The sequence below is a fragment of the Pelodiscus sinensis genome, chromosome 6 (assembly GCF_049634645.1).
Source record: "Pelodiscus sinensis isolate JC-2024 chromosome 6, ASM4963464v1, whole genome shotgun sequence".
NCBI classification, from domain to species: Eukaryota; Metazoa; Chordata; order Testudines; family Trionychidae; genus Pelodiscus; species Pelodiscus sinensis.
This window is the reverse complement of record NC_134716.1, coordinates 108,997,732-109,011,722: the sequence shown is the minus strand read 5'-3', so window position 1 is coordinate 109,011,722 and position 13,991 is coordinate 108,997,732.

The following is a 13,991-nucleotide window of genomic DNA, read 5'->3' as shown; positions in this document are numbered from 1 at the left end:
AGGTCTCTCTCTCTCAAAAAAAAGTGTTTATGCCTAGCTTCATATACGTATGGAATTTTAAAAAGTCAGTTTTCTTTTTATTAGTATATTTGACATATTCCTTAAGCATATAAGGAGATTGTTAGGATGTAAAGTATCCAAAGCTGGAGCACCATTCACCTGGACAGATTCCAAAGCTCTTGACAAATTCCATAAACAATACATTCTATGAACATGTTAATATAAAAATGAAGACTGAAAAACCAAGCAGTCAGTAGCTTAAGGGCTGTGGGACAAGGCATTACAAGTTTCACAAACATTAGTACACCACCATCTTTGGCAAATGTTGCTTGTGCAGCACAGATTTGACAACACAGACTGTCATGCCCAGATTCAGAGTTATGGGTTATGTAGCGGATACCTTTTACTACTTGCTCTCTATCTACTGCTTCTTTAACAGTTTGAAGAGTTTGCTCCCTACAATTGGCAGACAGCCATTTTGAGTGAAAACGTTCAGCATAGCCTTGTACTGGAGCGGAACCTGTGTGCCAGGAACAGAGACTTTTCCTTGTTATCTATATCTAAGATAAAATGCATTCTGGCTGACAGGGTGTGGCTGCTCTCTGTTGAGAAACACACACGAACGCAATATAAAGGATGAGCAGCATTTGTGGTTGGCAGGGGGAGGGGAAGAGGCTGATCCCAGGTTTTTCATAACCTCCCGGGGCTGACAGGGGAAATAAGGTCCCTCCGTAGCAACAGTTTACATTAAAAGAGTACAGAGAAGAGTCCAGTCCAGGGGTAGGGAATCTTTTTTTTTCCAGGGGACACAGACTCAGAAAAAAAAAATAAGTCAATGGCTGCACACAAGTGTGGGGGGAAAAAAACCCAACTCCCACTCAAACCACACACACACACAAACACACACACCACACCCACCAATCCTGGGTGGAACCCTGAGTCTAAGGGGCCAGATCTAGGCAATCTGAGGGCTGCATCCAACCCCCGGGCCTTAGGTTTTCTACCCCAGTCTAGTCCTTCACTAGCAATGTGACGCTCTTCTCAGGCAGGGACAGAAGTGACCAATGTGCATTCTGGTTCCAGACACCAGGAGTGGCACAAGTATAAACAGCTGGTTCTGAAGCTATGGCTACACTTGTGAGACAAAACATTTGTCATTCATGGGTGCTTAACACACCCCATCTGTGAAAGGCAAGGTTTTGCCATGGTAAGTGCACGTGTGAATGCTGCTTGTCAGCAGGTACAGTCTTCTGCCAACAAGCCCTCTTGTTGGGGGCAGCGGTAGAAGCATTTTGTTGCCAAAAGTGCCAGCAAAAAGTATTCTCACACACCCCTCAACTGTTAGCAACAGGATTGCATTAACACAGCCTCGTTGCTAAAAGCTGTTTTGGGTAGCTGTATCGCTGACAGGTGGAATCGAACCTGCAACCTCTAGAGTTTGGTACATGAGCCTCAGCAGCATGAGCTAAAAGCAAGTTGGCTATTACCTAGGGCTATAAAGCAGACTCCTTATTCTCTCTGAAAGTGGTCTCAATGCAGCTAGCTGGGACAGAACCACACACCCAGAAGGTGTGTGATTCATACATGAGATTCTAAGATCTCTAGCCAGTATGAAGAATCACAGGTGGCACTTTTCTGCTAGGGAATCACAGGCCTTTGAGCGCAAAGATTTTCAAACCTGTTTGGATCATCCCTAAGCATAGGAACACTAACAGCAGAAAGTAAATCACGCTATTGTCTTGATTACATATCAGAAGCTCCAACATATGGACAGTTCTAATCCTCTTAGAAGCTTTTTACTGAACGATTGTCAGAGCTGAAGTTTAGTAAATCAATCTCTATGTTCCTGTCTGGCTAGTGTCATACCAGACCTATTCCTCCCCAGGAGACATTTCCATTTAGATTTCTGCAAAACCAGGTAACCTACATCAAGATGCTGAGGGACACTTATCGCAATAAGCACTGGAGAAAATATTTAGTCAACTCTGTGAATCATGGTTGGTCAGGCTTTGAGAGAACATGGAATGCAGGTGTAAAGCCAATGGACTCTGGCTGTCAACAGTAAGGATTGAACCTGTGACCTCAGCAGCTAAAGTCATGTGCCTCTACGGCATGAGCTAAAAGTTAAGGCTGTAGGGCTTCACTCGCCTTTTCTCAGTGGTCTGAACCTGAGTAACCCAGAGACTCTATTAAGAGGAGCCAACCATACTAATGAATGAGAATACAAATTGGATGTTTGCAAGAACTAATCCTTTTGCTTAGTTAAGGCAGGTGGAGGGAATAGATTCTGAGTTCAGTAAAAAGAAATCTAAAACGGATTGTCTCCAAACATCTGTATGAAAACAAAAATACCAGAGTTTTGTGCTGCTGCCCTTCTATGTGGTAGCCAAGTTCCAGTTATGTAAGACTGGAAATAGCAGAATCTTTAGTGCACTTCGTGGACTCTTTAGTACTTTCCTTAATGTGCTACAGAGAGTGTGGCTTAGAGTTTTTCTAGTACAGGCAGTCCCCGAGTTACGCGGATCCGACTTATGTCGGATCCGCAGTTACAAACGGGGCCCTCCCTCTCCCTGGTCTCCAGCAGACCAGGGAGAGGAAGCAAAGCGGCGGAGCACGCGTGCAGCAGACAGTCCAAACGCGTCTGGGCTGTCCGCTGCCCGTGTGTTCCGCCGCTTTGCTCCCCGTCCCCCTGGTCTGCAGACCAGGGGGACGGGAAGCAAAGCAGAGCAAAGCGGCGGAGCACGCGGGCAGCTGACAGTTCCGACTTACATACAGATTCAACTTAAGAACAAACCTACAGTCCCTATCCTGTACGTAACCCGGGGACTGCCTGTACTCCACTGTATGAAGTTACAAAAGCTTTAGGACATGAGGCAATGGAAGGGTTCAATCCTATACAAATCCACATATCTGAGCTTCCATTTCCTCATTTGTAAAATGGGAAGGCTGTAATGACACTTACCTGCGTCACAGGAGCATTGTGCTGTTTAGTTGTGGCTTGAAGTGTGTTGTGAGCTACAGAGCAGATGTGAAAGTTATTTTTGGAAAAGGGAAGTTCAGGACATTCATGGTCAGGCATGACGAAGCACTATGGCCTGTTGTGTTGGTCTGTGGACTGCAAAAAGCAGTAAGTTGTCACCTATGTTAGGAGCAAGACCACGAGAGCATAAACTGCGATTCTTCTGAAGAACTGCCATAGGTTTTATCAAAGCTATATTTGGAGGCTGTGTCTAGACTGGCCAGTTTTTCCCGGAAAATCAGCCGCTTTTCCGGAAAAACTTGCCAGCTGTGTACACTAGCCACTTGAATTTCTGCAAAAGCACTGACTTCCTACTGTAAGAAATCAGCGCTTTTTGCGGAAATACTATGCTGCTCCCATTCGGGCAAAAGTTTTGCGCAAGAGGGCCAGTGTAGACAGATTTGTTTTCCGCAAAAAAGCCCCGATCGCGAAAATAGCAATCGGGGCTTTGTTGCAGAAAAGCGTGTCTAGATTGGCACGGACGCTTTTCCGCAAAAAGTGCTTTTGGCATGGACGCTTTTCCGCAATCTAGACGCTCTGTTCCGAAAATGCTTTTAACGGAAAACTTTTCCGTTAAAAGCATTTCCGGAAAAATCATGCCAGTCTAGACGTAGCCGGAGTGTCTAAACATGCCTCTGCAGCGTGAGTCTAAGTAGCCACACTGCACTGTAAAGGGAGCAAGGTTCTACTCCCAGCTCAAGTTCTTCCACTGTGGCCTCAAACACAAAGCCTAATCTTTCCATGCTTCCTTTTCTGCAGCTCTATGCTGGAGGCCATAGCACTCCTGTACCTCACAGCAATTTTACCAGCTAATTCATTTATGTTGGTAAGTAGTATGCAGGTTTTGAGTAAAGCTTCCTTTGTTTTTAAATAGGAATAAGAGAGAGTGGTTGCTGCATAACAATGGCTTTGTATCAAGGTAGAACTGAATTGTGCTCCATTTTGGGCTATGTGTCTAATATAAATACTGGAAGATAAAAATCCTGAAGGCCTTAGGAGGCAGCTACAATTTTCAGATGTTAGGAAAGCCTACTTTATTGTAACTGTCTTGATGAGAGATGGGGAAAGAGGATCCTGGGCACTAAATTAAGGGCTCAAGGATAAGAATTTGAAGTGTCCGTCTCACTACTTACCTCCACCTTCCCTCCGGCTCACATAGCCCCACCTTTTTTTGTTTTTAAGAACCCAATGAGACTCTCAAATGTGAACTCTTGATCTTGCTCTCACTATCGTCAGGGGCAGAACTCCCTGTTGAAGAGCACTCTCAGTGCTGGCACACACCCGTCAGGGGAGAACACGGAATAGCAGCTCTCGTTCTAGTATCCCTGCATCACAGGATAACTCATAACTCTACCCTCTGACCATGCTTTAGTCCATCCCCCTCACTTCCAAGGAGACAGTCTAACAAATCAGTGCCTCTGGCCCCCCAGCTCAAGACTCCCTGGTTCTAGCTTCAGCTCTCTCTCAGCCCTTAGCCCAAAGAGGAAACCCCAAGATACCTCACAATGTTCTCCATCCTTCCCACTGCCTTGCGACCCTTCCTTCAGAAAGGCCCTGATCACTTCCTAGCTAGTTTAGATCACCAGTTATTCCCCTCACTCCACAGGTGCCTTTCACTCTGACCTAATTGGGCTGAGGTTCCACTTACACCATGGTTAACAAAACATGGCTTTTATCAACCCCTCACACTTCCACTGATTTCACTAAGGTAGAATTAAACTACATGAGGAGTGTCAAACCCATTCTGCAAAGGTCAAACAGCATTTTTAATTAGTCTCTATAGACCATGGCTGCAAAGCAGGTACCATAGAGAATGATCGTGCCACAGCACAATCCCTCTTGCCATCAGTGGGGACTATGTGCCAAGATAATGGCATTAGGTAACAATTAACATTTTATAACCAAATTCAGGCTCTCTTCAGAGTTGTACTGTGAAGGAGGAAGAGGCAGTTTCAGCACCATCCCCATAGGCATTTGTTCTTTCTGACAAATCAGCTATATTGTGGCAGCTTCAATGTTCCTGGCACCCCACAGGGGGCACATTGGAGGACAGGGCCAAAGCCAGCCCTCCCTCGCCCCCCTCCCCCAAACCAGCTAGCATTATGATGTTACTATGGCCGTGTATGTTTAATATTTTGTAAACCATAAGTGGAGCATATGTTCAGCAGCTTCCTGAAAGCCTTCTCTCTGGCTCAGTCGTTATCAGAGGGAAAATGAATCTAATCCTTTTCTAACCGCAACCTTTCCACCTGTAATGTACCCACAGTGTACCAAATAGAAATCGAGGGTTTTTTTTGCAGAGAAAAACTATTTAGCACAAAGCTGGCAGCAAAGCGCCCTCCCTCTCCTTTTTCATCTGCGTTGTTCTAGAACTGGGTGCAAAGGAAAGCGGATGAGTTAGGTTTCGATTCAGCTGAAAATGTCTCAGAGGCAAAACCAAAACCAACTTGAATCCTATTATTTTTGGTTTCCTCTTGCAACCGACTTTATGGGCGAAGTATCACAACAATTGCTGCTGCTGCTAACAGCCAGTCACATTGCAATGTATTTTAAAACAAACTGAAGGATAGATGAATATGTTGATCATCTCATGTCCACCCCATGGATTAGAAGTTGTGCATCTGTGAATGAGCCAGCCTGCAGCTAACAATGGAAATCCATAGGAGCAGCAGGTGTTCTTGTATGGAAAGTGTCATGCTCTGCTTGGATAACAAACACTATTCTTGATTTTAAAGGGAAGAGACATGGAATAAGTGAAGTTTTGAAGTAGTAATAGAAATGTAGCCGTGTTAGTCTGGTGTAGCTGAAGCAAAATACTGGACTATGTAGAACTTTAAAGACTAAGAAGATGGTTTATTAGATGATGAGCTTTCGTGGACCAGACCCACTTCCTCAGATCAGTAACTCCCTTTGAAGATCTGGGCTCTTATGCCTCCTCATAGTAGTGATCTTTCCCAGCTTTCTGAGAGACTTACGGTAATGCTGGTCTTTATAAAGGTGATAAAATAATTGTGCAATCAAAACTGCACAGGAGGAAGGTTCAAAAGACGCAGGATTCTTTTAGTTTGCATTATGATGAAATCTGAATCTTGCTTTCCATTATTTACCCAAGTTTGCCACACTCTCCCTTTAAGATCTCTTCTTTAAAAAAAGGGACCTGGCATGTAGTCTATGGCCAGTGGAAAATTTTCCAAACTGGACATTAGTCAGCCAAGACATTTCAAAGATAGAGGACACAGGAAAAGTAAGTGTTGTGAATAGTTTGAGGAGTCTTCTAAACATGCAAAATGGCTCTTCTCTGAAATGAGCTCTGTTTGAAAGAACTCAGAGACAGAGATACAGGATAAGGTCTGAGCCACTGAAAATCCTTTAAAGGAAATATTCAGTGTCAGCAGAAGTGTTAGAATAGCTGTCTCTGGCAAGCCTAAGGCCATGGTGTCCAACACACTAGCCACTAGTGGCTATTTGACTGGTTGAATGTGGCTAGTTCGCTATAGCAGTAGGCTACTGCTTCAGAACTGGTTGGACACCACAGTCCTAAGGGTTAGTTAACTCTGCCTTTGGGTTCTGATGAAGCCTAGCTACTTAACTCTGGGGCTGATGAGCTTTACAAAGTTTGTGAGGTTACTAGCTCAGCTACAGTGCTCCCCACTCCACCACCCACAGTTACATCCACAGACTAGAATACATTCACACTTCAGCAAAAAAGAAGCGGAAGAGAAAACAGCCACTTTAAGCCAGGTTGAGAACCATGTCCTTTTCACTGTTGGTCTTGTCTTAAGGACCCTCCATTGTATTGAAGTTGAGATCACATTTTATCATGAAACCCAGGAATTAAGCAAGGGCCCCAAGGTTGTTTCTGTGCATTCTGGGAACCAACCCCTCACCTCACCTTCTCCAGACAGAACAGAGACACATAAGATACTGAGGCTAGATCTACACTACAGAGTTTTTGTGCAAAACCGGCCATTTTTCCACAAAACTAGTGGAGCGTCCACACCTCAAATGTCCACATTTTTGCACAAGTAAGACGAAAGAACAAAGGTGTTTCTGGTTTAGGTATTCCTCCTTCTACGAGGAAGAACTCCTTTTTGAGCAAGAACTCTTGCACAAAGAGGTGTGGGGAGACAGGGAACAGGAGATTTTTGCACAAAAAGAGGCAATTGAAAAAAGCACAGGTGCCCTGGTGGCCATTCTGTTAATGGCAATTAGAGTTTCCTTTTGAGAGAGCATCCATGCAGTCTGGATGCTCTCTTGCGCAAAAGTGCATCGCTTTTTCTATGCACTTTTGTGGTGTGGATACACTCTTGTGCAAGAAGTTTGAGGATGATCTCTTCCACAAAAAGCTTCTTGCGCAAGAAGCCTGTAATGTAGACATAGCCTGAGAGACCAGAGTATCCAATACAGTATGAGAACCTTTAATACAGGCAACAGTTATGGAGAAAGTTTCTGATATTACACACACAGCAGATCAATGAAATATCATGGGTGTTACTTTGGTTTTAGTGTCAATAATGCCAGGGCACAGTTGTAACAGGACTAACATGCTGTATGCAAAAGAGAGCTCCATAGAGCAGGCACACGTGGGGCTGTACATGAACATGGGTGGCAAGAAAGGACAGCGGTGCTCTATACACCACTCATCTTAACAGCATACAATGCTGGATGTGGTAGGCAGAAAGGGGCAGAGCAGCATGAAGCTTCTGGCTAGACAAGTTGATACCTGCCAGGCAACACTAAAATGGGTCAAAGAAAGATAGCCAGCCCAGCAGACTGCAAAAGCCCTGTACCAGGCTGCTCCCCCAAGGTGGATCCTGAGAGCCGGTCCAAGCCTGGTGCCCTGCTGATTTCATTGTTATGCCCCATACTCCATTCTCCTCCCTCCCACTCATACTCCTCTCCTTCCCTTCATCATATTCTCTCCTGTTAGGCCTGCTGTTTTCCTCTCACTCACTCGCCTGCTGGCTGGCTCCAGGTCCCCAAACGGGCTCTCTCCTCTACCCCAGTTCTTGCCCCAGCTCCAGGTCCACATCCTCCTATACCCTTGTAGTGAAATAAGCTGAGTAAGTTTCCTTTTTAAGCTAGCCTTCTCCATGTCTGACAGAGCATCAAAGAACCTTGCAGTGAACATATCGGATATGCATCTTGCTCAGAAATAAGTTCAGGACAGACCATATCTGGTGTAAGACCGTGACATGGTGTCAGAAGTAACCTAAAGAAACGGAAAGGATAAACACAAGAAGTACACCAAGTTGCAGACAGAATGAGAGAGGGGGGTAAGCCAAGGAGAGAAAAAATAAGCAACTCCATAAATTGCCAGCTCATCTCTGCTCCAGACCCTCCTTGAGATAGGCCCTAGACTCTTTCAGCTTCCAATCCCAGTTCGTCCTCAACTTCATTATTCAGTTGCTGTTGGAAACCGAATGCTTATCCCTGATTTCCCAGTGACCTGACCCTGCCTGCCTCCTGCCACCTAGTCTAACCACTAGATCTACTAACCCTTGTCATGGTAATGACAGTATCTTAATGACTTCTACAAGTCATTCAGAGGACTGTGTTAGACTATTTTTCCAGGAATATAGATATGTACTGAAACACACCACACGGTTTTGGAGAAACTTAAGTTCACTTTTACATTCCACAGTAACTAGTGATGGGTAACAGACCACAGTTTGCTGCAACAGAGTTTAAATTAATCCAAACTAAATGGGATTTTGATCATATTATTTGCAGTCCACATTACCTATAAGTGAATGGAGAGTCTGAGAGAGCTGTATTGACAGCCAGAAAAATCCTACAGCAAGAAGATCAGAACACCACCAGTAGCAGTTATTAGCTATTGTCCAGCACAACTATTGATGGGAAGATAGAACGTGTTCCAACTCTGTAAAAGAAGCTGAATTATCTCCAAAATGGCCAAACATGGAGAGTAGTCAAATTAGATAAAGGCTAAAAGTTTTTACAATGTATGACACTCACCACTGCCTGGCTTAGAACTTGGCGACTGTGTGTCAAATGGGATGGAGAAAGAGAACAGACAGTTCCAGCTGTATATCAATGCCATATGTATTTTGAGGCCAACAGTAGAGTGTCCAGCAGAAATCATTGACATCTATAGCGTGTTCCTCAAAAAAATATATATATAAAATGCAAGTGCTACAGATGGTAGATGCAGAATAATAAGATGATTTTTCCAGGATTCTAGACCTACTTCAACCAGTTGTCACAATGAATGGACAGCCAGATAACCAAGCTGTTATGCACTTGGGTCATATAATTAGAAAACCAGTATGTATTAAGTATCTCTGAATCACTGATACACACAGAACTTCAAAAACAGCATGATCGCTTAAATATTGTAAATGGTAGGAATGTAGGACGTAAGGGGGAGTGTGACGGGCCGGCCCCTGACCAGGGGCGAGGGGAGCGGAGCCCCCGCCGGCCGTCACTCTCCCGGGGGCGGGGCGAGCGGAGTCCCCACCGGCGGGGTTCTGCCGGCCGGCCCCAGACCCCCCAGCAGCCCCGCAACTCCAGCCGCCGGGGGCGGCAGGCGGGGGCGCTTCCCCCGCGCTTGCGCCGGCAGCTGATGGGCGGCTCACCCCCCGCCGGCCCACGCAGGGAAGGCGGGGCCGGGGCGCACGGCCACTGGTGAGGGCCGCCAGCGGGGACGTGCCCGGAAGGGGCGGGGCCCCGGGCGGCGGCCGGCGCGGCGGGCCAGTTTAAAAGTGCCCGCCGCCGGAGAAGCGGGGCGCAGGCTCCTCGCGGCGGCGGAGGAGCAGCCCCCACCGCAGGACGGAGCGTGAGCGCCACACAGCCCGGCTGCCGGCCCGGCGCTGGTCCCGGGACCTCCGGGACAGCCACTGCCCCTGGCGAGCACTCAGCCCCTCGCCAGACGGCAGGAGGACCCCACCGCGCCGAGTCAGGAGGGACCGGGACGGCCAGGAGCGCGCCAGGGCCGGAGAGCTCACCCCCGAGACTCCACCGGAACGTGAGACGCCACAGACCGCGGAGTCGAGGTAGGCGCCAGGGCGACGGGGATCGGCAGGCGGACCCAACAGGAGGGAGGAAGGAGCCCGGGGCAGGGCGCTTCTGGCGGCCGTGGGTGGACGGGCCACAGGGGGGAGAATCCTCACCCCCCTCGTCCACCGTGCCGGGGCGCTAGCGGCCCCGGCGCTCAGGGCCCCGGGCTGGGACCCGGAGAGAGGGCGGGACCGGGTCCCCCTCCCTCCACACGGGGAGCGTCCAGCACGCGACAGCCACACTAACCGACAGGGACCAAACTAGAACCCCGGACTGGGGGAGGAGGACCTAAGGCTAGGGGCTCCGGCCCCATCCCGCTTGGCGGGTACTCACGGCCCGGGGTTCGCTGACCCCCCCTTCTGGCTGGGAGGGGGTGATCGCACCCCAGGGGCCCGGACTCCACATCGGCGGCCCAGGGACAACACAGGACAAAAGGAGGACCAAAAGGGGTCCGCAGACCCCCCCTCTCGGACCGGGAGGGGGTGATCGCACCCCGAAACCCTCACAGGGAGATGTAATGGAACACTAAACTATTATACTGTTCTGCCACTAGGTAACACTATGTGTAAAATATCTTCAAGCTAACCACAGCCATGCCAACTATCCAAACATATGTTGGGAAACTAACACAGCAGGGCACAGGCTATCCAATAAGTTTCTGGACTGCATTGGAGACAACTTTCTGTTCCAGAAGGTTGAAAAAGCTACCAGAGGAGAAGCTGTTCTGGATTTGATTTTAACAAATAGGGAGGAACTTGTTGAGAACTTGAAAGTGGAAGACAGTATGGGGGACAGTGATCATGAAATAATAGAGTTCATGATCTTAAGGAAAGGTAGAAGGGAGACCAGCACAATTGAGGTAATGGATTTCAGGAAGGCAGATTTTGATAAGCTCAGAGAACTTGTAGGTAAGGTCCCATGGGAAGCAAGACTGAAGGGAAGTATTTCAAAGGGATGTTGTTAAAGGCCCAAAAGCAAACAATTCCGCTGTGTAGGAAAGATAGAAAATATGGCAAAAAGACCAGCTTGGCTTAACAAGGAGAGCTTGCATGATCTCAAAATAAAAAAGGAGTCATATAAAAAAAATGGAAACTAGGACAAATAACAAAGGATGAATATAGGCAAACAACACAGGAATGCAGGGGCAAGATTAGAAAGGCAAAGGCACAAAATGAGATCAAACTAGCTACAGGCATAAAGGGAAACAAGAAGACCTTTTATAAATACATTAAAAGCAAGAGGAAGACCAAGGACAGGGTAGGCCCACTGCTTAGTGAGGAGGGAGAAGCAGTAACCGGAAACTTGGAAATGGCAGAGATGCTCAATGACTTCTTTGTTTCGGTCTTCACCGAGAAGTCTGGAGGTGTGCCTAACGTAGTGAATACATGCAGAGAAAGGGTAAGTTTAGAAGATAGGATACACAAAGAACAAGTTAAAAATCACTTAGGAAAGTTAGATGTCAGCAAGTCACCAGGTCCTGATGAAATGCATCCTAGAATACTCAAGGAGCTGATAGAGGAGGTATCTGAGCCTTTAGCTATGATCTTTGAAAAATCATGGAAGACAGGGGAGATTCCAGAAGACTGGAAAATGGCAAATATTGTGCCCATCTATAAAAAAGGGAATAAACACAACCCAGGAAACTACAGACCGGTCAGTTTAACGTCTGTCCTAGGGAAGATAATGGAGCAGGTAATTAAGGAAATCATATGCAAACACTTGGAAGGTAATAAAGTGATAGGGAATAGCCAGCATGGGTTTGTGAAGAACAAGTCATGCCAAACTAATCTGATAGCTTTCTTTGATAGGATAATGAGCCTTGTGGATAAGGGAGAAGCGGTGGATGTCATATACCTAGACTTTAGTAAGGCATTTGATACGGTCTCGCATGATATTCTTATTGATAAACTAGGCAAATATAACTTAGATAGGGCCACGATAAGGTGGGTGCATAATTGGCTGGATAACCGTAGTCAGAGAGTTGTTCACGGTGCTAAATCCTGCTGGAAAGGGATAACAAGTGGAGTTCCGCAAGGGTCTGTTTTGGGACCCATACTGTTCAATATCTTCATCAATGATGTAGATATTGGGATAGAGAGTACGCTTATTAAGTTTGCAGATGATACCAAACTGGGTGGGGTTGCAACTTCTTTGGAGGATAGGGACATAATTCAAAATGACCTTAGCAAGTTAGAGAAATGGTCAGAGGTAAACAGGATGACGTTTAATAAAGAGAAATGCAAAGTGCTCCACTTAGGAAGGAACAATCAGTTCCTTACATACAAGATGGGATGCTACTGTCTAGGAAGGAGCATGGCGGAAAAGGATCTAGGGGTCATAGTGGACCACAAGTTGAATATGAGTCAACAGTGTGATGCTGTTGCAAAAAAAGCAAATATGATTCTAGGTTGTATCAACAGGTGTGTTGAAAGCAAAACTCGAAGTCATTCTGCTGCTCTACTCTGCACTAGTTAGGCCTCGGCTGGAGTACTGTGTCCAGTTCTGGGCGCCACATTTCAAGAAAGATGTGGAGAAATTGGAAAGGGTACAGAGAAGAGCGACAAGAATGATTAAAGGTCTAGAGAACATGACCTATGAAGCCAGGCTTCATGCACTGGGCTTGTTTAGTTTGGAAAAAAGAAGATTAAGGGGGGACATGATAGCGGTTTTCAAATATCTAAAAGGGTGTCACAAGGAAGAAGGAGAAAATTTGTTCCTCTTGGTTTCTGAGGACAGGACAAGGAGTAATGGGCTTAAAGTGCAACAAGGGAGGTTTAGATTGGACATTAGGAAAAAATTCCTAACTGTCAGGGTGGTCAAATATTGGAATAAATTGCCAAGGGAGGTGGTGGAATCTCCCTCTCTGGAGATATTTAAGAACAGGTTAGATAGACATCTGTCAGGGATGGTGTAGACGGAGCTTGGTCCTGCCTTGAGGGCGGGGGGCTGGACTCAATGACCTCTCGAGGTCCCTTCCAGTCCTATAATTCTATGATTCTATGCCTGGCAAAGTATTAAAGGAGCTTATGATGAACACACCTGGTACGCATCTTGCTCAGAAGTAAGCTCAGTAGCCATCCTATATCTGGTATAGGACCATGACACCCCCACACCCAGCTCCTCCATTCCCCCCTGGCCCTCAGCTCCAGCTCCCCATGAACCCCCTTTCCCTCCCTCCCTCCCTTAAAGGGCTTCAAGTCTCCCTTTGTCCCCCTCCTCTTACCCCCCCCAGGCTCTTTAAGTTTTTGGCAGGTTAGGACCATTGACTCCCATAGGGTAGATGGCCCTGCAGTGGTGGGAATTTTAGGGGAAGCTGTGTGAGAAAAGGGCAGTGGAGGCCAGTGCTGCAGGGATTATTTTGTTGTAGTTCACAAAGAATTCCCAACTTTTCTTCCTGGAATCAGCCGCTGATCAGTTTCAGCAGCAGCTGACTTGGGGATGCCTGGGGTTCTTAAGTTGAATCTGTATGTAAGTCAGAACTGGCGTCCAGATTCAGCCGCTGTTGAAACTGATCAGTTTCAGCAGCGGCTGAATCTGGATGCCAGTTCCGACTTACATACAGATTCAACTTAGGGACTGTAGGTTTGTTCTTATCTTGTACGTAACCCGGGGACTGCCTGTACTCGTTGGAAAAAGCCTCTGCAGGTGGAATTCAGCAGACTTAGGCAATTCTGCACAGGGCCATCATTGAACAAAGCACCTCGGCAGCCACATATAGAACCGCAATGGGCTGCTGTGGCCAGACAGACTATAACCCCATATCATCCATCTTATTTGCCTCTCTGAAGCACAGGGCAGAGAAGGAGCAATAATATCAGCATAGTCTATGCTGGCTCATCTGATCCTGAGAAGCTGAAACACAGATATGTGGATAGAGAGCAGCTAAGTCAATAAGCTGGCCTCGAGGCTGCGGCTGGCACCTATGTTGATTCGAACACACAGTCCCAGGAAG